Source organism: Ochotona curzoniae, unplaced genomic scaffold, assembly GCF_017591425.1.
Source record: "Ochotona curzoniae isolate NIBS_2020 unplaced genomic scaffold, NIBS_Ocur_1.0 scaffold_4506, whole genome shotgun sequence".
Lineage (NCBI taxonomy): Eukaryota > Metazoa > Chordata > Mammalia > Lagomorpha > Ochotonidae > Ochotona > Ochotona curzoniae.
The window spans coordinates 30,838,260-30,861,165 of NW_024467119.1; the positions used below are offsets into that span (position 1 = coordinate 30,838,260).

At 37.9% G+C, this 22,906-nt stretch overlaps 1 protein-coding gene across 5 annotated transcripts in view; it reads right to left on the minus strand.

The window, feature by feature from the left end:
- SNCA (synuclein alpha) overlaps positions 1-22,906 on the minus strand; it is a 91,025-nt gene that overhangs the window by 18,388 nt on the left and 49,731 nt on the right. The window lies entirely within an intron of this gene.

A 22,906-nucleotide genomic window follows, 5' to 3' on the forward strand; every position in this document is an offset into this window, starting at 1 on the left:
ACCTTATTTCATGTTTTATTTTAAAATCATTTCCTTTTATCCACTAAAAGCTATAGAAAATTAGGAAATACATGCATGGTAATCATTGCATGTATTGATTCTAAATGCAACATCCTACACCTTATTCTTTAAGCTCTGAGTTAGAATTTTCCAGATGAATCAATGGGAAGCTGATTTTTAAAATCTAGTTCCTACGATGATCATATGCATCAAAAGGCATTTGCCTTGGTATACAAAAGATACCTCACGAAAGAAACCTGGAAATTATCTCAACATTTCTCTGTACACAGATACCAATAGAGACTATTTTTTCATCTCCTGTTTAAAATTTTATCTGTGTTTCAGATGGAAAAATCTCCTTGTCCTGATAAAAAACGGCTCATTTCACTGGGGAAAATGAAAACAAGGCAATCAATCTTTCCAGAGAACCCATAAGGCAAAGCAAGGCACATGACCTTCACCTCTGCTGCCTTTCTTGCACACAGGGCTCTGGGATCCCGACGTGGATGGTACTATTTCTTTACTGATGCTGTGCAGGAGACGCTCACAGAAGTGTAAGAATAGGGATAAGGGAAGGAATATACAAAGTTTAAACACCTTAGCAGCAAAAGGGCAGTCTTTAGAATTACAATAAAGAACGAACACAAAGAACATTTCATTTGGAAGAATCTTGATTAGAAAATGAAATGCAGGCTAGAAGATCATGGTAGCTGACACATTCTTACAGAATCACTTATTAGTCATTCATTAGCAGCTTTACAGTAACCCTAAGAGACAGGGGTGTAGAAGACGCTCACCCTAGAGATTTAACTACTTTCCCCCAGTTCTCTTCATGTGTATGGAACAGAATCGAGGAACTCCAGCAGCCGTGCTCTGAATTCTTGGACCACAGCGTCTATCAAGTTGTGTGCTTAGGCACAGGATTATGGCAGTGTGTCATGTTGAAACTGTTGCCCAATGTCACCTAGTGGCTACAGTTCCTGGGAGATGAGAAATATTTGTGCCTAAACCACTAAAATTTAAGTAAAGCTCTTTGATGACTTATCTTTCTGTACTTTAGCAGCACATTTCAAGTGAAATAGCTAGGCAGGAACACTCACAGCCATAGAATCTGAACACAAATACTGAACTTTACATGAAAACAAGACCTACTTTCTCGGGCTGATATTTATTCATGTGCTTCCAGTTCCCTGTTAATCAGAGCTTAAATCTTGCCATTTTCAAAAGAGATTATTATTTTCTAGCTAACTTCTATTAAGGATTTAGAAGAGAGTTCAACTACTAGGTCAAGTGACTATTAAAATATTGTCTTTTCATCCTTCTAGAGTACTTTATTTCTTTCAGTACCATTTCATAGGAGTCTATCTCCCAGGAAGTTTGCTTAAAAAACAGATCTACAAAATATATGTGTAAGTATGCACACATGAATAGCACACATATGCATACAACTGTGCTCTTGAAAGTACTTGTGGGGACCTAGCATTAGTTAAAAAAAAATCTTGGTATTCATTCTCATGAAAGTTATTGAAAATGTAGACACACATCCCATTAGGTATTATTATAAATGATTTATTTTACTTTTTGTTTTATTTTTGAAATTTAAAAATTTTAATTTTTTTTCATGATACAGTTCCACAAGCTCAGGGATTTCTCCTTCCACTGGTCCTATTACTTTCCCCCTCCTGTTTTCCCTGACATAATTGCAATAATATAGTTCTTCCACAAGTGTCCCAAGTCCATCATTCTGCTATGTAAGTGTATTGTGACATTGCAGGTGTAGACAATGGTAGAAAGTCCAGCATCCTGTTCTCAAGATGTATTTAAAATTTCCTTGTGATTTTTATAATTATATGCTTTGTACTTGCCCTGAATTGGCAACTTTGAAATTTCAGAGAAAGCGTGTAACTTATTGTCAGAATACCCAAATAATAGCAAGAACCACAGGTAATAGAGAAATTAAGGACTTTCTACCTTAAAGCGTGCCACTCTGGGATACTGATTATTTCAAGTTAAAAATCACTTCAAGAACTGTTGCTTCCAAAAGGTCCCTACATCCTCTTTTTGCATAGAGAATGAAAAACGTCACCCTCTCTGGGTCAAAGGTAAGAAAGCAGTCTTAATTACCAGAGACAAGCTACTGGGATTATAATGAATCTAAATAAGGAAAACTTCTGGATGGAACATTCTTATCCATGAGCCTTAACTTTCTTTCTGCAAACTTTGACAGTTTACCTGTTAGTGATACCTTGGCAATTTACCATTCTGGTCAAGAGATCCATTTGCCTGTAAGTGCTTTTCAAATCTATAATCCCTTTTCTTAAAAAGAGAAAAAAAAGAGACACAAACCCATCTTGCTATAGTTATTTCTTTATATTTCATTCACATAAAGAAATAAAAACTTTCATTTGTTTGTCATATTAATCAGCCCATGCATAATCTGGTTCCTATATCCAGCCAAAGAACCAGTAGAAACCCAATGGTGGGTGGGAAGGATCTCTCCCTTTGCTACAGTATCCATGGAATCATATGGCCATAGTAGGACAAAATCCAGACGACCAAACACAACAAAAAAGAACCATCTGCGGGGAAGCCATAAAGAAATGGTTGTCATTTCGTTTTACAAAGGCCTTTTGTATGTAGAAGTGTCTGAGCTCCTGGAGGAGACGTCAAACTCCCAAGACAACTATTCATCTGTTCCCAGTTCCTCTCCCACCCCGGAAACCCTATATACAATCCCAGGGAGATTAATTAACATTTGTACTAGGAAGGAACACAGACAATAGTATCTGATAGTGCAATATTCCTTTGTGAATACACACAAAACTTATGGTAAGGGAGGGAGATGTTTTGAGAAAGGAACCAAGTCAAAAGCTGAAACAAATTATTATTTGTGCTAAATATGAAACACTGAGAATGTACTGAGTGTCTGTGTTTATGGTGAAGGTCTGTTACATAAGAAGTCTACATAAAATAAAAACTGTACCTGAAATGCTCATTAATGGGGTTGGCACATTGACTCAATTGGATAATCCTTCACCTCCAAGCACAGAATTCCATATGGGCCCCACTTCCTATTCAGAACCATGCTTAAAATCTAGGAAAGCAGTAGAGGATGGCCCAATGCCTGAGACCTTGCACCCATTTGGTAGACCCAGAAGAAGCTCCTGGCTCCTGGCTTTGGATGTGCTTAGCTCCAGCCATTGCAGCCATATGGGGAGTGAACCAACATATGGAAGATCTTTCTCTCTGTCTTTTCTTCTCTGTAAATCTGCCTTTCTAATAAAAATAAATACATCTTTAACAAAACCTGTTATGCTACTCAGAGTATATAGGGATTTTCAATAAAGATAGTTGTGAGGCTAAAACAAATATAAGCTTAGAAAGGCAGAAGCATAATGGATTCTTTCACAGTATAACGTAATTTAACATCATATAGTTAAAAACACAGTTCATCTTTTCACAACTAAGTATATCAGTTTTAATATCTTTCTGTTCTGAGATAGATCCATGATAATTTGAATTCAAAAGTCCTTCCTTCCACCATGGAATCTATGCAACTAACTGCTTATAAGAACTTGATTGAGTCTAAGCTCATTTCAATATGTAATTTCCTCACTCACTTTTGAGCAATGATTTGGGAGCTGTCAAGATCTACCAGTTCTAATCTTTCTATGTGCAGACTTACTTGAAATTGTTTAATGGGCAAATCTAGCAATTTCTTTTCATAACATTTCAAAATATAAAAATAAACAAGCATTTACTCAAGATATTTTCCATTTGTAAATTGAAATCATACATTAAAATTCGGGCCCGGCGCGGTGGCGCAAGTGGTTAAGGTCCTCGCCTTACACGCCTGGGATCCCATATGGGCGCCGGTTCTATCCCTGCGGCCCCGCTTCCCTTCCAGCTCCCTGCCTGTGGCTTGGGAAGGCAGTCGAGGATGGCCCAAAGCTTTGGGACCCTGCACCTGCGTGGGAGACCCGGAAGAGGCTCCTGGCTTGGGACCGGCATAGCATCGGCCGTTGTGCTCACTTGGGGAGTGAATCATCGGACGGATGATCTTCCTCTCTGTCTCTCCTCTCTGTATATCCGCCTTTCCAATAAATAAATAATAAAAATAAATCTTTAAACAAAAAGATGCACAATAATATGTCCTATCTCCAGCCTCATCTCTTTTCATACTCACTATATCTGAACTACTCTGGCCACAGTTATGTTATTAAAAATACCAATTTCTCCATTCCTCAAACACCCCTCTTGTCAGTGTGCTCTGTTTTAAATATTCCTATCCAAACTCAAACAACACCATCAGAGGCATGCCCTTTCTCATCACATCAGTGGTTTCCCATCACATCAGACCTGTTTCCCTTTTCTGATTTAAGTTTGAATGTGAGTTCTCTGGCTGAATCCAATTGGTTAATATGATTTCTTTCTTAGTACATACTTTCTATACACCTGTTTTATGTTTGAAATTAAATGAAGAGGTCGTGTTGAATGTGCAAGTATGGTGTGGGGTGCAGTCACACCTGATATCTACAGGGAGAGAAGGGAGGAAGGAAGAGAGGGGGAACCGTAGTAACTGTTGGTGGTGCTATTTTGGGTGAAGTAACTGGAATACTTAGGGAACAACAAGCAAAGTCACCTATGAGGGCAGCAGTCAAGTGATGCCTTCCTCCATTAGCTGCCAAGATTTCAAAAATGAAAGCTAAGAAGAAAAGTATGAGCAGATTTCTTTGTAAGAACATGTAAGACGTCCTAGGAAATTGCAATAACTCACTGAAGAGGCTGCGATGATAGGAAGCTTAGGTCCTGCAGACAGCGAGTGGCATGGGAAGAAATTATGCTTATCCTCAGGCTGTCAGGTCTGAAGATACTTGGGTTAAGTAAATGACCCCAGGGATGGCACCAGTCAGGGATTATTAGCAGTTACAGACCCAACTCAATATCAAAAGAGACAACAACATCCAGGAATTATCAAAGCCACAAGTCATGTCAGTGTCTTGTCAGGCTCCCACGGAGCGCTCCTCCCTTTCCTCCCAGTTAGTGAATGAACATGGGCAAGCCATTATCGAGAGGAGCAAACAAGAGAACATAAATGCAGCTCCTTAGTTTTAGGTGCAGCATCTGACAGCCTTATATCATCGGGAAATTCTGTCGGAGTTATAACTAGCTTTATTTTAGCACAGCTATAAGGCTGACTGTAATTGTCACCAACTCCAATGACTCAATACATTTAAATATATCACTTGACTCTGAACCATGGAAAACTGCCACTGATTTGACGCTGCAGGCATGCTTTCATTTGCATGTGCATGATCACATGATGCTCTCAGCATTGCATGTGCTCCAGAATCTGTTTTCTTGTGATGTTAATGGACTGTCATAAGCCATCTTACATTTTCCCTCCTCCGCTGCTGGCTTATTAGGAGGCATTTGTAGTGCAGATGGCTATGGTAGAGTTTGTGAATGGTGGCTATAGCTTTTCTAAATAAGAAGCAAATTACCTTATATAAATAAAAACAGAGGGTATGAACACCGTTTTTTAAATGTTCAGTGACCCACTTGAAAAATCACCTCAGTAAATGAAAAAACTAAATGTATGCTATAAGTGCTAATAAAAGATTACATATTTGAGATATAACAAATTCCTATTTTCATTAAAAGGGCTTAAACAAATAGGAAAATAATTTTTATCAGGAAATAAATTCAATTAATATTTAATATTAAAATCACAAGGAATATGTTGTATAATAAATATAGTATATGTATTTAAGCCTTAAAAATATATTTGACATTTTGTGGATAATCCTGCATGTAATCATGAGTTTCCTTTCTCCTGGTATTTTTATTCACTAACAGAATCAAAATATCAAGGCTTTGTAAGTTTTCCTCAAGTGCTAATTTGACACCTAAGTTTCAATTAATTAACCTGTAAAGAGGTAATGAGATTCAAAGGAAAAAGAATCATCTGTATACAGTTCCATTTCCAGATTCCAATATAAAAGATTCATGGCATTAAGACTGACTCAGATGGGCCTTGTGTGGCCATACTGTGGAACAGCGGGGGTGTGGAATAATCAGGTTCCACCATCTACCTAGACCCTGATTAGAACCTAGGCAATTCCATCTGCTGTTTTGCTGATGAATTTCAAAAAAGATATACTCTAGACACAGCCTAAAATGTATGCGCCAGAACTGAAAGCCTACCTGGTTGGAAAATAAAAAGGCACAGGTAATCAAATATATAAACAAAAAAAATGAACTCCTGTCATTAGCAAAGACGATTAGAACTGGAGGATATCATGCTGAGTGAAATAAGCCAGACACAGAATGAAAAACACCACATGTTCTTATTTATGCATGTGAGTTAAATTTTAAATAAAAAGAAATGCCCATATCAATTTTGCTGCAAAAGGTTTTGTCACACTTGGTTTTAAGTTTGTATCTATCAAAATTGACAGTATCTCATATTCCATTATAATTTTATTGATTTTGTGACATTTTAGAGATGATATAAATGAAGTTAAGCAGCTTTCATTTGATTACTGTTTGTGATGCTTGCTTTGTTTTTTCTGCAATTTATCACCAAACTTTTCATTTAATAGAGTCATTCAGCCTTTGGCTAGAAGGCAAATTAAAAATATGTTATCTTTGGGACCAATATTGTGGCACAGCAAATTAAGTTGCTACCTGCAACACTAGTATCATGCACGGGTGCCAGTTTTGGTCTCAACTGCTCCACTTCTGACCCATTTTCCTGCTAACATGCCTAGGAAAGCAGCAGAAAATGGTGCAAGTTCTTGGGACTCTGTACCCATGTGGGAGACTCAGGTAGAATTACTGTCTCCTTACGTTGGCCTGACCCAGTCCTGACCCTTGCAAACATTTGGAGAATAAACCAACAGATAGAAGATTCTCTCTAATTGCCTTTCAAATAAACAAATAAATCTTTTTTTAAGGAGTCTAAATACCCCCAACATGGTTGGTGAGGCTGGACTCACCATACAGACATTCAGAACCATCTAAAAAAGAGGTGTACTAAAGAAGCAAAGATTTCTGTAGTAGCCAAGATTTTTATGTAAGCTAAAAGAAAGCTGAACAAGGCTTTTGTTATATCTTCCTTAGATTTTAAAGGAATAAATGATAGATAGCTTCTTAGGGAACTTGTGAAATGGCTAAAATTAAATGTTCAGACACGAATGTGAAATACACATTAAGCCACCCCCTCTAAATGTAACATTTCTGAATAAAAAATAATGCATTTTGATAATTTAATCCTAAGTGAATGTTATGAGAGAAAGATTCATGGATTTTAAATATCTAAGTAAATCACATATCAAAAATGATGCATTTGTTTTCAAGTGTTTAGCATGTTCTTTAGCATATTCAATAACTTCTGCCTTTCTAACTTCTATCCTGCCATTAAGCTAATGGTTAAGAAAAAATAATGGTTAAAAATAAGATGAACAATTGGAAAGAACATTAAAGTAATAAGCATCTGATAGCCATATGTGAATAAGTATTTTACGCCTTATGTGAACTTATAAACAGTCGAGAGTTTCAATAATAGACCCAATAATTTATGCAACTAATTACTGCTGTCATCTATAGAGACTATTAACTCAAAGGAGTGAATTACACGCCTACAAAGGATGTGTTTGTATAGATATGTGTTCTTATTTCTAGCCATTTGGTCTTTTAGTATCATTAGGCACTATTTATAATGATGACAAGAAATATAAAATCTTTGTACATAATAGCAAGATCCAGGAAGTCATACAGCTTGTAATACCAGAAAAAAATATTTTTATCACTGGGCAAATCAATCTGAACTGAACAAACCTATGCTTTGTTGGTACTAGTTCACTCACTAGTCCTTAAAATCCTTGCACACATTTACAATGTTGGTTGGACATATTACTTCTATTCATTCCTTGTACTCACACTGACGGCAATATCTCTATGTGAAATAGCCCTTGACGGATAAGGAAGCGTTGAATGGACATGTCTCACAAGTGCTGAAATGATTTATAATAATTCATCATGTGTGAGTTTGTTGAGAGATTATCTTAATGTTTGAGTGTCATTTTTTTAAAAGATTTATTTATTTTTACTGGAGCAGCAGATTTGAGAGAAAGATCTTCCTTCCAATTGGTTCACTCCCCAACTGGCCACAATGGCTGGAGGAGCCAATCTGAAGCCACGAACCAGGAACCTGTGGATGCGGGGTCCCAAAGCTTGAGGCTGTCCTCTACTGCTTTCCCAGGGTGAAGGAGGTGGAAGGGAAGTGTAGTGCGGGGACATGAACTGGAGCCTAGAGTGGATTTGGTGCATGCAAAGCGAGAACTTCAGCCAGTAGGCTCCTGCACCAGGCCCTGGTGTCACAGGCAAGGGTTCAAGGGTTACCTATGTATCAATGTAATGAATCCTGACATAGAGTTTAGTGGAGCTGCTATGGAACTCATCTACTCAAAATGTTTACACAATGAATGAATGAATGAAATATTCAAAAATTGGGCCTTAATGGGTTACTGTGATAGTTATCCCCCAAAACTGAGTTCAAAAATCAATTCATCAGTTTGATTGTTAAATATTCTAATACAAAAAGAAAAAAATAGGTAGATTACATACTTTAAAAAGTGAATTCAGAAGAGCAGTAGCTTGTCATCTGTGCATTGTTCTCGGCCTCTTTAAAACCTGCCACTTCTGCAATGTGAGCAGCAGTGTTGAGCACGCAGCCCATGTAATGTGACTCAAACAGCCCCAAATCAGTCTCTCACTTTATCGGCCGTTTGTCAAGAGGTATATATATGTGTGACATGGAAAGCAAAACGAAATAAACTTACAGACCATTATCTGATGCAACAACAGACACTGATTAAGCCATTTATAAGGGGACGGTTTGAAATAGTAAAGAATTCACAAAAATCTTTAGGGATGTTGACTCTCTCAAGTGTGATAGAGCATTCGCTTGACTGCTTACACTCCTATCTGAAAAGGTCATATTTGGCAAATGGCTCTGATGTTTTGACTTTTGCTCAGTAACAGGTTTTCAATCTAATTAACATTATCTGAGGACCAAACACGATCTTCAGTTAAAACACCCTTTACATTTTGTCTACTTGGATTTCACTACTGACAACCTTTAGCTCTCTTAATCATGCCAAGCTGATCTGAAAGAGACATCTTGGAAGCCATGGAAAGCACTAGCGATACTGTGTAGAAGAACACAAACTCGTCTCAGAAAAAAGTTTTATCTTGCCTTCTGAATCCATAAAAGGTCCAGCACAATGAGCAACCCACGAAACAGGCAGTGCTCAAACGCAGAGTGCTAGGCTCTCACTCAGCTCCGTTCCACCACCCGAACGCTTTGACATCTGGTCTTTTCATGCCGCAGTGTGAAGAAACGTCCCTGCTGTAGGACTTCTAGCACACATTATGGATTGTTCTGATTGTGCTTGTGCAATCACAGAGGAATGAGAGCACACAGTCACCAGCCTACAGTAGCATCCTTTCTTAAATTTCCACCGTTCTTTGCTTTTGTGAATTTTGGAGCAATTTGCATTGAGAATGACATGTAGAAATAAATGATGCTAAATTTACTGGGACTCTTTATATTTTCTCATGGTGTCAAAACAAAATAAGATCAGTAAAATTTGTGGAATCCTTATGATCACATGAAAAATACATTATTTACTTTTTTACAAGAGGAAAAAGACAAAGCCTACTTCCACATAGAAAGAGAAATCTAAGTTATTTATTCATCTCTCTCTCTCTGTACTTGTGATGGAACTCATTCTTTATAAATGTTTTTTATTTATAAAATGCTTCATTTTATAACAGTCCATTTCTTCTTTAAAAGGGTATTTTTGTACATGTAGAATAATATTTATAATACTTAGTTTCAATTTAATAAAAATAGCAAATTCACTTGGGTAAAAAATATAGTGGTTTGCCAAGCACTACGAGCTTTTAAAGATTGACTTTCACCTTTGCTAGATATAGGTTAAGGAAAGCAGTCTAAAGGGAAGTAATAGCAAATTCAGGGATCAAGAGACTGTCTGGGGCCTGGCATGACAGCCTACAGAATAAAGTCCTCATCCTGCACACGCTGGCATCCCACATGGGCACTAGTTTATGTCCCAGCAGCCCCACTTCCTGTCCAGTCCCTTGCTTGTGGCCTGGGAAAGCAGTCAAGGATGGCTCAAAGCCCTGGGACCCTGCACCTGCATGGCAGACCCGGAAGAAGCTCCAGGCTCCTGGCTTTGGATCAGCGCAGCTCCAGCCGTTGCAGTCACTTGGAGAGTGAATCATCAGATGGAAGATTTTCTTCTCTGTCTCTCCTCCTCTCTGTACATCTGATTTTCCAATAATAACAAGGAAAAAAAAAACATAAATCTTAAGAAAAAAAGAGGCTGTCTGCTAGATCATTTTTCCTCATTACATTTTACCTACAAGTTTTGCTTTAGTTTACAGTAGTAATAATGAAAAACTATGTGAACCTGGTTAGGCGCAGCCAGTCGCTGTCCTGAATAATATGAGTCACAGGAATAGAGAACTAGGCTTGTCTGGATATAGTGTTGTCTGGAAAATGGAAATGAGCTTGGAAGGTAGACTGCATATGTTATACATCTCTATGTAGCTTGGAACAAAAAGCCAGGCATTAGGGACACCGCAGAACAGTACCTACCACATTAGGGGCAGGCTAGGGAAAACCCATAATGGCGTGTCTGCTATGCATTCACAAGACAGTTCTTCCAAGAAAATGTATGGTAGTGCATAAAAATACAAATTCCATTTCTCCCTCTACCCACAAAATATATAAAACTTGAAATATATCTCACCTGAAAAGCAATTACATGTCTAGCATCTGTTTTAATTTCTCCAACATCCATTTTTCTCTTATAATATAAAGTGACAACACCATTCATATTTCATGCACATGTTACATCTAATTCTCAGGTTTTCATTTAGATAAATATGCCTTTATACCCTAGGTACCATAGGGAATCCCACAGCTCCGGAAATCACTAATGAGAATGGAAGAAATTAACCATTATGAAAACTGGAGCGTGCAGCTCCTGTACAACACTGCTCAGAATTCATGTAGCAGTTTAATCAGGGTAGCAGCTGTTCAATGAGCTTTACTGGAACTGGAGTCTCACATTCTAATCTGAAGTATCTATTTTTATGAAATATGGCAGTCTCCATGTCTTACAAAAAATATCCTTCTAATGTCATCTATAATGATTTAAATGTTTTGTTTAAATTAATTAACTTTTTCTCTTACCTCAGACCATTTCTCTATTTACCTGGATCCTCATCATAATGTAATGGCAGCCTGGGGGTAATGTTAATTATTCGAATGTAATCAGTCCAAATTTTATTCATGAATTGAAATGTTATACTTGTATATGCAATTTGTTAATTAAAATTTTACAACTTAAGGATAAATAATATAAATGTTTCAAGGCTAATTATTTAAAATAACTTAACCCTGCTTATGCTGAAACCACTGTTTCATATATTGTAGACACAACATCTGTCCAATGACAGAATAAGTGAAGGTTGAAGGGGAAGTTACAGTACTGAGTGAAAATGGCTTTAGGTGACACCTAACTCCAGTAAGACTGACCTATATTCAGAATTCAACTAACAGCACCTGCTGGCATGGGTGTGGGGAGAATGGCACTTCACTGCTGGTGGGAGGGTAGCCTAGTACAATCACTGTGGAAATCAGTATGGAGAGTGCTTTGGAAATTGCAAATAAATCTGCCACATGATCCAGCTATCCCACTCCTAGGAATATACCCAATAGAAGTGAAATCTGTATGTGAGAAGGGGATCTATAATCCTATATTTGCAGCAACACAATCTACAATAGCAAAGACATGGAAACAATCCAGATGTGCATCCAAGGAAGAGTGATTAAAGATTTTGTGGTACGCCATGGAATTTTATTCAGCTACTAAGAAGAATGAACCTATGCCATTTACAACCAGGAGGTCCCAACTAAAGACCATTTTGTCCAGTGAAATGAGTCACTCAGAAAAGAACAAAAACCATGTTCTTTCTAATATAAGGAAACCATCACGGAAAGTGTAACTTCCATAATGCAATTCATACTAGGCTTTTCTGGCTGCATCCCACATGTTTTGTTTTTTATTTCAGTTTCATTTATCCCAATACTTTCTTTTCTCTTGTTGAATTCATCGTTGGTTCATGAATTACATGGTGGCATCATTTTACCCAAGAGATTTTTGTGTTTCCTTTTTGTCATCCATGTGTTGGTTACTCAGTGGCATGTTTTTTCACAGTGCTGCAATTTGTTGTTGTTGTGCTGGTTGTTGTTCTAATTCGTACCAGTTGTTGGTCTTGTTTCATGGCTTCTCATTTATGGAAAGGTATAGAGATGGAGTGCTGGGGTCTACCAATCCCAATGTGGGTGTACAATGCAAAATGCATCTCTGCTTCCAAACAAAAGTTGGACAACCAATGAAACTGTTGGAAATATGTAGACAATGGGATGCTGGACTGTCTGATATTATCTGTACCAGCAATGTTGGGGCACACTTAGATAAGAGATTGATGGAATTATGACTCCTTAAGAAGGATGATACTCTTGTAGCAACATGGGGAAAATCTGTCGGGGTGTGGGAGTTTGGTGGGGAATCCCAATCTATACAAAATTGTACCACAAAATTCAAAAATTCAAAATAAAAATAAAGATTATAAAAAAAGCACATTGATATAATTTTACCAATTAATTTTACTCTTCAGTATTCATCAAGGAAAAGTAATGTTGGAAAATTATGCAGTTGGCAGATATGTTGTGTATAAATTCAAACATGCCCAGGCAAAATGAATTTCCCTAACATGTAACTTTTAAGATACAAGTGCTATAACATTTAAAATGAGAATACCTTTATTCCTCCTCTAAGGAAACTACAGACAAAAACTGTTTCTCATAAGTTAAAGCCCATTAATATACACAACTTATCAAAAAAATCTGTGGGAATATAAATCACATGTACTACTGCTACAAAAAAAATCTATGTGAACGAAGTTATGATTATAAAACTCAGTCAACCAAAACAAATGAATGTAAAATTCATTAAAGCAGCATGTATATACCAAAGATATTTTACTGTTAAGATCCCACTGTGTAAAGTGAAATGGAAAATGACAAAATGGCCAAATAAATGTATAGTTAATATCATAGCTGCTTCCCAACCACAAACTATGGGAAAACCAGAGACTGCAATATATTAACTTTTCATTACAAATTTGTCACTTCCGTTTTGGTTTTTTTAAAAAATGCCATATCCCATTGGGAAAGGTTCTGATAGAGGAGCCTGGCCAACTCTTCTGGCAGGACACAGACCCTACAGGTAAGTGCAAGAAACATGAAAGGAAACAGCCCAGAACAGGCCATGGAAAGTGTCCCACTGGCATACATTTGGCATGGGTCAGGGGCAGATCAGGCTAATCAGTTCCCATCACCTACTGGCAAATCCGAACACCAGAACAGAGTGTGGGTTGAGCCAGGTTCTGTCACAGCAAAAACCATTGCACATTACAGAATGCCAAGGTGAGGTTACCTGTACCGGATGTGACCACAGCACCCAACCAGCACATGTAAGAACCAGGAAGGGAGGGGGCAGAACTGGCACGGGGAACGTGGGGGGTGCTTCCCTGCTGGATGGCTACTCCCACTGGAGAGCATGAGCTCGGATGGGTGCAGACCAGACTAGGCAGGGCTACCACTTAATTTTACAACTTAAGTGGTAAAACTGTGGGCCTCATGTACACTGGATCAGGGAAAAGCCAGGCTAGACTGATTGTTCTTACTGTTACAAACTAAAATTAGAATGGGTGAGGATTGGCTGGACTTAGCTGCAGCATCAGCTGGCACTGGGGACTAATTCTGTCAAGTTAAACCACAGCACCACCTGGAGAGTGCATAATCCGGAAGTGGGAGTGGTCTAGAAGGGAAATAGTGGGCTCCTCCCTCCTGGGTTACCACTGCCACTAGAGGGCAGGAAAACCAGGATAGGAGCTGGGGTAGCTAGACAGAAAGGCACCCAACAACATCCGCGTGGACTGGATAGTGGAGCTGGTTAGATGGAACTAGACTTCAATGCCCATTGACATGTATGAGAGCTGAATGGGGTGTGGGACAGACTGGACTAGTCTGCTGCACATACTGGCAAACCAGGGTAGGGGATGGGCCTGGTGGGGGTTATTGTGAGTCACTCCAACCAGGCTGCAGCTCCCACTGGTTTATGTGTGGGCCGAGTATGTGCTGGCCAGAACCAGGCTGAACTGTGGCACCCACTGGTTAAGGTGGAAGACAGAGCTGAAAACAGAACCAACCCAGCAATTACAACCACCACCTGATCAGGGCGATGGGCTGTGACGGGCCCTGTACTTGCTAGTACATACAAGAAACTTTGTCTGGGAACACCTCAGACAAAGTTTCTTTTGGGATCTCCCTAATTGAACTGCCGGACTCAGAACCCTAACCAAGAAAAAACAGAGGACAAAACAAGTCAATCAACCATCTCAGCCATATGTTGGCAGTGAAAAACAGGGCAAACGGAGACTCTAAGATGGACTACATCAATCAGTGGATTCTTCAACGACCTCATCGTGCTTGGAGTGGCGAGATTGGCAGCAATTCAACTGTTGAACTATCAAAACCACTTGAGCAAGACCCTCAGGACATGCCCCACATCAGGGTCCTGGGGTGGGTGGGAAAATGGGTTGGGTTTCTCCCTTAAAACCACTTTACCTCAGATACATGAAGGAAACAATGTGGAAATAATAGTCTTAACCACTTTCTTGTGGCCCTTGAACATTTTTGCCCTAATTAACTATGTAAAGATTGCCAAAAATATAATAAAAAATGGAAAACGTTTTAAAAAGGCCATATCCATGATCAGTTTTCTTTAATCTTCTTTATCAGTTCCCACAAAACCTTCTCTCTTCCTTCTAGTGCAGAATTATATATACCTGCTGGCATTCTTCATTCTTTTACCACTACCTTCAATCATCCATGCTCGGCTCTTCCTAGGTCATTTTTTAAATTTATAAAGTCATATCTATTACAGAATATGTTAAGCATGGAAATAAAACAATCATCTTCCCTTTATAATAATAACCATCACCAAATAGTTAATGGGGGAATACTCTATTAAATACTTACTTTTTTCTAAAAAGAGATTGACTTATTTTTATTGGAACATCAGATTTACAGAGAGAGAGAGAAAGACAGAGAAAAATAACTTCCATCCACTGATTCATTTTCTAAGTGGTCACAATGGCCAGAGCTGACCCAATCTGAAACCAGGAGCCAAGAGCTTCCTTTCAGTCTCCCGATTGATTACAGGGCCCCAGGGCTTTTGCTCATCCTCTACTGCTCTTCCAGGCCAAAAGCAGGGATCTGGATGGGAAGTGGAACAACAGGGACATGAACTGGCGCCCATATGGAACCTGGCGCATGCAAGACAAGGACTTCAGTCACCAGGCTTCCAAACTGGGCCCTAAATACTTTTTAAAATCTCAAGAAGAAGCGAAAAATTTTTATTCTTAGCTCACCTATGAAGAGATTGAGGGATATATATTATGACATCTTGCCCAAGGTCTCACAGCTGGCCAATAGTTTGCCTTGACATTAAGGTTAGAGCTTTCAGCCACTCTATCAGAAGACTTCATGCACTATTACTATAAGCCTTTAATTCTATGGGCTTGACTTTCAGGTTCTTTAGCTTTAAACTTATCTATCATACATCCATGACACTAGGTTGTCACCTGCATGGAGATCAGCTGGAAAATAAGTCTGCTGCATAAAATGAAGGAAGGTCCCAGGGTACCTGACTGTATGGGCAAGAAGTTAAGAATGCGTTTCACACTGGTTGGGAAACTATGAAAGAGTTATAGCTAAGCATGCGCATTCATTTTTGTAGAGAACAGGAAATCAGAACAGATAAGAACAAGTGTTTAGATATGTTAATGTAAGTAATCTGAAAGGAATCAGACAATATTTGGAAAGTGGTGTTTCTAAGTCCCTCTGATTAATCAGATGGAGGGATGAGAAAGATCCACTCCCTGCTACATCTCAGACATACTAGAAATATTACTGTAGTGACACTAGGGGTACAATCTCCTCCTATACCAATTACTTCCAGTAGCTGCTGCTTCTCTGAGCGGCAGCACTTTGGTCTCCCTGTCATCCACATCCAACACATCTGAAGTATGGAAAAGGAGAAAGAGGTGTGACACCTGAGGCCACAGGCTCTGCTGTGACAGGAGAGGGTAAATGACAGTGTGGACCGGGCATGTAGGCTGTTATGTTTGTCTGGGCTTACATGACATCATAGTCACTGAAACATTTATTTCAAATAATGCTATTTACTGCTCAGAAGTAGGGCTTCATTATTTCCTTAAATCTCCAAATTTAAATACCCTTTTGCCTGAGTACCCTATGCAGCAGCCTACGATTGCTTAGAAATTCGATTGTGGAATAATTGGGTTATACTTTGATAACCTAAGGGGTTCTATAACTACAAATACACTGATGCCAATACTACATAATTAAAATCTTGTGATTTACAAGACAGTGCCCTAGTTGCAAAAAATAAAATAAGTGTCATAACAGTTTATTGCCACTCTTTCAAAAGAAAGCCTAATTTTAACACAAGTTTTTCTTATAGATACTAATGAAATCTCATGACCTGTCATGCTTCATGGCAGAAAGATTAGCCTAGGAGTACCCTGAGTCTCATAGAACTTCCCTCTGCTGGATCAAAGCCATACCAAGGGACTAGGTAACAAACAAAATGAGAGAAACACATTCAAAACAGTACTGGGTGCAAAATGATGCATTACTATAAAAGTACCAAAAACACATGTGCAAGCATCTAAGGGGACTTCAAATAGTTCATATAAAATGTGTATTGTTTTATTTATTTGAAAAGAAGGGCAAAAGGAGGGAGAGAAGTAGAGGTAGAGGGAGAATGACAGATAACAAGGGAGAGACTAAGACAAGGTAGAGAGAGAGCCCATCCCATGTTTGACTCCCCCACATGTCCCTGAAGGCCAGAGCTGGGCAAGGCTGAATCCAGAGGTCAGGAAATCCATGTAAGTGCACCATGTGGGTCACAGGAACCCAGGCACTTTCATCATCACCTGTTGCCTCTCAAGGTCAACACCAGCAGGCAGCTTGAATAGAGAATGAAATCAGGTCCAAGACGTGAGAAGTGAGATATAGGGTGTGGATGCCCCAGGTGACATCTCAAAAGCTTTCCTCACACTACCTTTTAATTCTACTTTTACACAAGATGTAGAAGCTTCCTTAATTGGGTCTGCAGAACAATTTATCAAAGGGTACACTCAAAACTTTTAACAGTACTATTATTAGTATGATGATATGTGTATTTTGTTTCAAATTATTTGCATTAAATAGATGTAACTCTGAAGATAAAACACAGAAAATGTCTTTTTTATTTCATGGGCTTAAGATTGAATGGGAGGAGCATGAAGAAGAAAAGTAGATGTGTTTAGGAACTGGGAGAAAGATGGGCATACAGGAAGTATTTTGTGGATAGCTGATGGATAATGAATAACACAGAAGGGTCAGTTTTGAGAATTTTCATGCAAGTGCAGTAAAAATGAACTTGTTAAGCTGTATCTAAGTTAGTTCTAACTTTGAGGTATGCTGTTTCAGGAAGTACAGACCTGTATATTGAAAATCCACCACACATATTTTTCTTAGACTCAATCTATACATACATCATAGAAACTGAAACTTCTGACAAGGGAAGATTATTTGTAATTAGCGAGGCCTCAGAGGGATTCCGGGGGCAGGTGGAAGATCTCTGCCTGTAAGAGGAAATATCTGGTACCTATCGAAGTTGCTGCCTTCCACCCTCATCAAAACTCCTTATTTCAACTTGGGGGTAGGAATCCTTTGTGCCCAGGACCCAGGATATTGCTAGGTTCTCCCATTAGAAGATATAATGAATTTATTTTTCTATTCCATTTTCCTCCAACTCTTTGAAGTCTTCTAGCATAATGTGAAGATAAAAATAAAAACATATCAGGCTTACTAAACTGAGGTGAAATTATCATATAAAAATAAGGCCTGACGGTTTGGTGAGATTAAATTCATGACTTGGATCTAACAAATTTGGGAAGTACTGAGGGAGACCAACAAGACTGAAAAGCATGGACTTCATGAACTGGTGAACCTTAGCGTTGATCCAGAGCAAGTTGTGTAACTTCTCCAGATTCCTGTCACAGTGCATTTAAAAGCCATAATCCAACGCCCAGCACATCTCACTTGTGCAGTATATATCAGTATTAATAATATTTGCTTCCAAGTCATCATAAGCTCAAAAGTACAAAATAATCTTTTCTTAGATTAAAAGGTACTCAATTTTCCATGTTTTTTGGTTTCTGACATTGAAGCATTTTTTTAAAAATATACAAATGTTTTTTACACATAGTAATACGTATATATACATATTAGTATGCGTACATATGCTAATATTATGTAATATATCACTTTCCCTTCCTTCTTTCCCAATCTCTTCCAAAAATATTAAAATTGAGTATCTCAATATTTGGTGTTAGATTCACCAACAAATGGGAATAGTATCAGACAATATTTAGTGGCTGAAATCTGTAGGTAATCAAACAAGAGTGGAAGAAGTAATACTGGCTGTCATAAAAATTCATCTTTAAAGCTTTTACCTCAGCCTCCTTTAAAAATATATATTTATTTTTATTACAAAGTCAGATATACAGAGAGGAGGAGAGACAGAAGAAGATCTTCCATCTGCTGATTTACTCCCCACATGGCCACAACGGCCAGAGCTAAGCTAATCTGAAGCCAAGAGCCCAGAGCCTCTTCCAGGTCTCCCATAAGGGTCCAGGGTCCCAAGGCTTTGGGTCATCCTTGACTGCTTTCCCAGGCCACAAGCAGGGAACTGGATGGGAAGTGGGGCACCAGGATGTACTAGCACCCATATAGGAGCGTGGGGTGTGCAATACCTCAGCTACCTTTAATGTTGGCACCCCAACCATGCCCATTCTATCCCTTTAACATATTCTCATTTAACCTTCCTGCAAGCATCTTCTATGGGACCAACAGTGGATATTCAGGGAAAGCTATAATGCTATCCCTAACACCAGGATCTTTCAAAGTCTGTTAAGAAGAAAAACATACATTTATATATTCTTGCATCACACAGTGGTTATCTGGTATGGTGGATAGGGGATCCCATGAATGCAAATCACACATACGTAGCTTGAAGAATTCTCCCTTGTTCTATGCTTCAGTGTAAAGCTCCTAGTCTGTAGTAGATGATTACTTTCTGATCTCACAAATCATGATTTTGAAGACAATGAAAGTCCCTCTAACTTCAATGCAGTGATGGATTTAGTTTCTTACATAGAAAAGCAACTATACCAATCACAAAATTCCCTGCCTTTGTTAGCATTTAATAATTTCTGAAAGATCTGAATAGAAAGATACTGGGTTGAAAGATTAAACTATAAAAAGGGTATAAAAATAAGGTACGTAAATAAGTTTAAAAAGTCTCCCAGTCTTTTGAAAATGTATTTGATATTTATGTAAAGAAGTGACTACTTAATAATTTGAGAAAACACCCAGCTGTAAATGTGTGCTATCTTTTAAATTGATAAAATCAAAGTTTAGATGATGTCGATTTTCTCCACATCTACTGTTCATATAGATAGTATGTGTTTACATACACAGAAAATCCTCTTCAAGACAAATTTCTACTGGGTGGAGTTACAGAGCTGCCTTGGTAACAGTGACTATCACTAAATTGAGTGTTAAAGAACATGTTTAAAATGCAGACACCAAAGTAGGACAGTATAAGGAAAAGATATTTTCAGTTCTTTTTTCCCACATCTATTTAAAAACTACAAGGATTGTACTACTTTCAGAGAGGCTCAAGTGTTCAAAAAAGAATCCTATATACAAACAACATAAAAAATATAGACCGTGTCTTACTAAGTGATGAAAGACAGAACTTTTTTCCGATTGCTGACCAATAAAGCAAAGAACGCTTATTCTGAGACCAAGGAGGGTCATATAAAATCACGAAGTTTCATCTGGCTCTCTTTCACTGGTATAGATAATTCTGTTTCCAGAATCAGTAGATTTTTAGCATTGGATCTAGGATCCTTTTGAAGAATAAACTGATCCTGGGATGCTAAACACAAATAAGTTGGTGTTTGGCTCCAAAAATATATTTGGGACTAGTTACTTCTTCCCTCAGCAACAGGCATTCTTTAAACCACATTTCAGAGCCCAATTTTGCATGATCTACTAAGAGGCTATTACACATTTCTATCAACATGTGCAAGAAAGTGATACTCCTAAGGGCCCCCGATTAAGACTACACTCATGCAATTTTTGTTTGTGCATTTATAAAAGAGCACAGAAAATGTGATGTTTCCCATTCTTTTAATGAGTTACTTTCATCTTAAATTCCAGATTTGTTGGTTTTGCTGCTGGTAGTTTTGTTTTTAAACTAGATTTGGTGGGCAGCAGAGAATAAATATGAAATATGTTACTCCTGAAAAGTCTGTTATGATGGGCAGAGCCAAGATTCCAGAACTCAGTCCGGGTCTCGCATCTGGACCATGAAGTCCTAAGTTCTTGAGGCATCACTTGCCGCCTCCAAAAGTAACAGAAAACTGCAATAAAGAGCAGACCCAGGATTAAACTCAGGCTCTCTAATAAAAGATGCAGACATTCCAGCAATATCCTAATTCTTGCACCAAATACCTATCCCTATATATACATTTAGGGTTATTAACTTAAAATCAAATCATATGACCTTTCTTAGGCTGAATCTTTTATTATTTACAAATAATAAAATTGAATCTGTGAAAAGTTCAAGATAGACAAAAGATTCTTTTGTTTTTCTGCACTTAATACCACTAATAATTTCTTTCAATACAATATAATTCTTTATTTTAAAATTGGATTGTTTCTTGCTATTGAGTTTTATGTGATCTTTAAATATTTTTATGTCAAATATACAGCTTGAGTATTTTATTCCTAATCATTATTTGTTGACTGTTTCCTTTGCTGTGTTGAAGTTATTTAGTGTGGTACAGCCCCATATATGTTTGTTGTGTAGCCTGAACTTTTGGTGTGATATTTTAAAAAGCCTCCATAAGGCCAAGTTCAAGAAATATTCTCTAATGTTTTCTTCAGGATTCTGTGATTTTAGCTATTACATATAAGTGTTTGGGGAACTTTGAATTGATATATGTGCATTATACAAGAAAATTCTATTTTCTTCTTTTGCACATGTGCATCCAGTTTGCACAGCATCATGAAGAGAAAAGCTTTTCTGCCCTGAGTTTTCTTGGTGCCCTTTTCGACAAATTAGCTGACCTGTTCACATATTTGCCTTTCCATAAATCTCTGAGCTCTTGCTTTTGTTCATCTGGTCGATGTAGCTATTTCATGACATGCTGCTTAGATTATTTTGGCTTTGTAACATAATTTTAAATCCATAAACATGATGATTACAACTCTTTCATGAAATAATAAAGGATATTCATGTCACAACAAAGTTCTTGTTATCTTCCTTATATTGTTTTGTAGTATACTCACTTAAATTTCCTTCAGGAGATAAAAGGTCATTGCATTAGTTTTTTATTACTGTTATTAGAAATCATGAAAAACGGAGTGTCTTAAACAATAAAAATTACAGTTTGGGGAGTCAAATTTCTCACTGGGAGCATTTTTCTCACTGAACTAATTTCCAGGGAGTGTTGGCAGCTCTGTGCTTCTCGAGAGAAGCTCTACGGGGGCCCATTCTCTTGTCTGATGTGGCCCACAGTCCTTGGATATGTTCCATTCTGTCCTGAAGGTCAACACTGGCTGGTCACATCTTCTTAAGTTACATCACTTAAACACTGACACGCCTGCCTGCCACCTTTTGTAAAAGGCAAGGGCCCTTATGATTGCATTGACCTCATCTTTATACTCCTGGGTAATCTGCTCATCCCAATCAGCTGATTAGCAGCTTTATTTCTAGCTGTATCCTTAATTCCTTCTCTCACAACACAACACAACACATCACAACACAACACAACACAACACAACACAACACAACACAACACAACACATTCTTGGAGTCCAGGAATTGGGATCTGCACATCTTCTGAGGGATGTGTAAGAGGAAGAAACAGTATCTTACTTATCACACTAATATTTTATTCTTAAAATAACAAAATATGCATTTAAAATAATTTCTTAAATATGTCTTCCATTTCACCCTGGAATTTAGTTATAAAGACTGCTAAAATGTTAATTATTTAAATATAACAGGGTCAGAGATAATACTAAACTTTTAAAAATACAATACTAAATGCTTATATTCTAAGGTGACACACAGAAAGTGGGTTCTGCTAATTTTTTGGAACAAAGTTACTCCCCAATCCCTAAGCTACCTGTGTCTACAACAATCTTTCCATTGCCTACCAATCCCACGTCAGATCTATCTACCATCAATGTCTCCACTTACCATGACAGACGTTTCAGAACTAGTAATAAAATGAGGCACTGAAACTACCAAGAGAGAAAGAAGGCATTACTTTCATCTACCTACATCAAAACAATGAACAATTATGTCTTATTTAAGATACAATGGTTTCACTCAAAAATATTTTCAAGATATTTCAAAATTGCAGATGATATTTTTCAGTTATTGTACTTTCATCTTTCACATAAAAGGTCAACTTTAGATTGATGTGGAGAACTTTTATTAAAATAACCTCTGTAGTAGAGAGCTTGCTGCTATTTCAACAATAATTTACATAGGAATTCTTTTCTGCTTTCAATTAGAAAAGT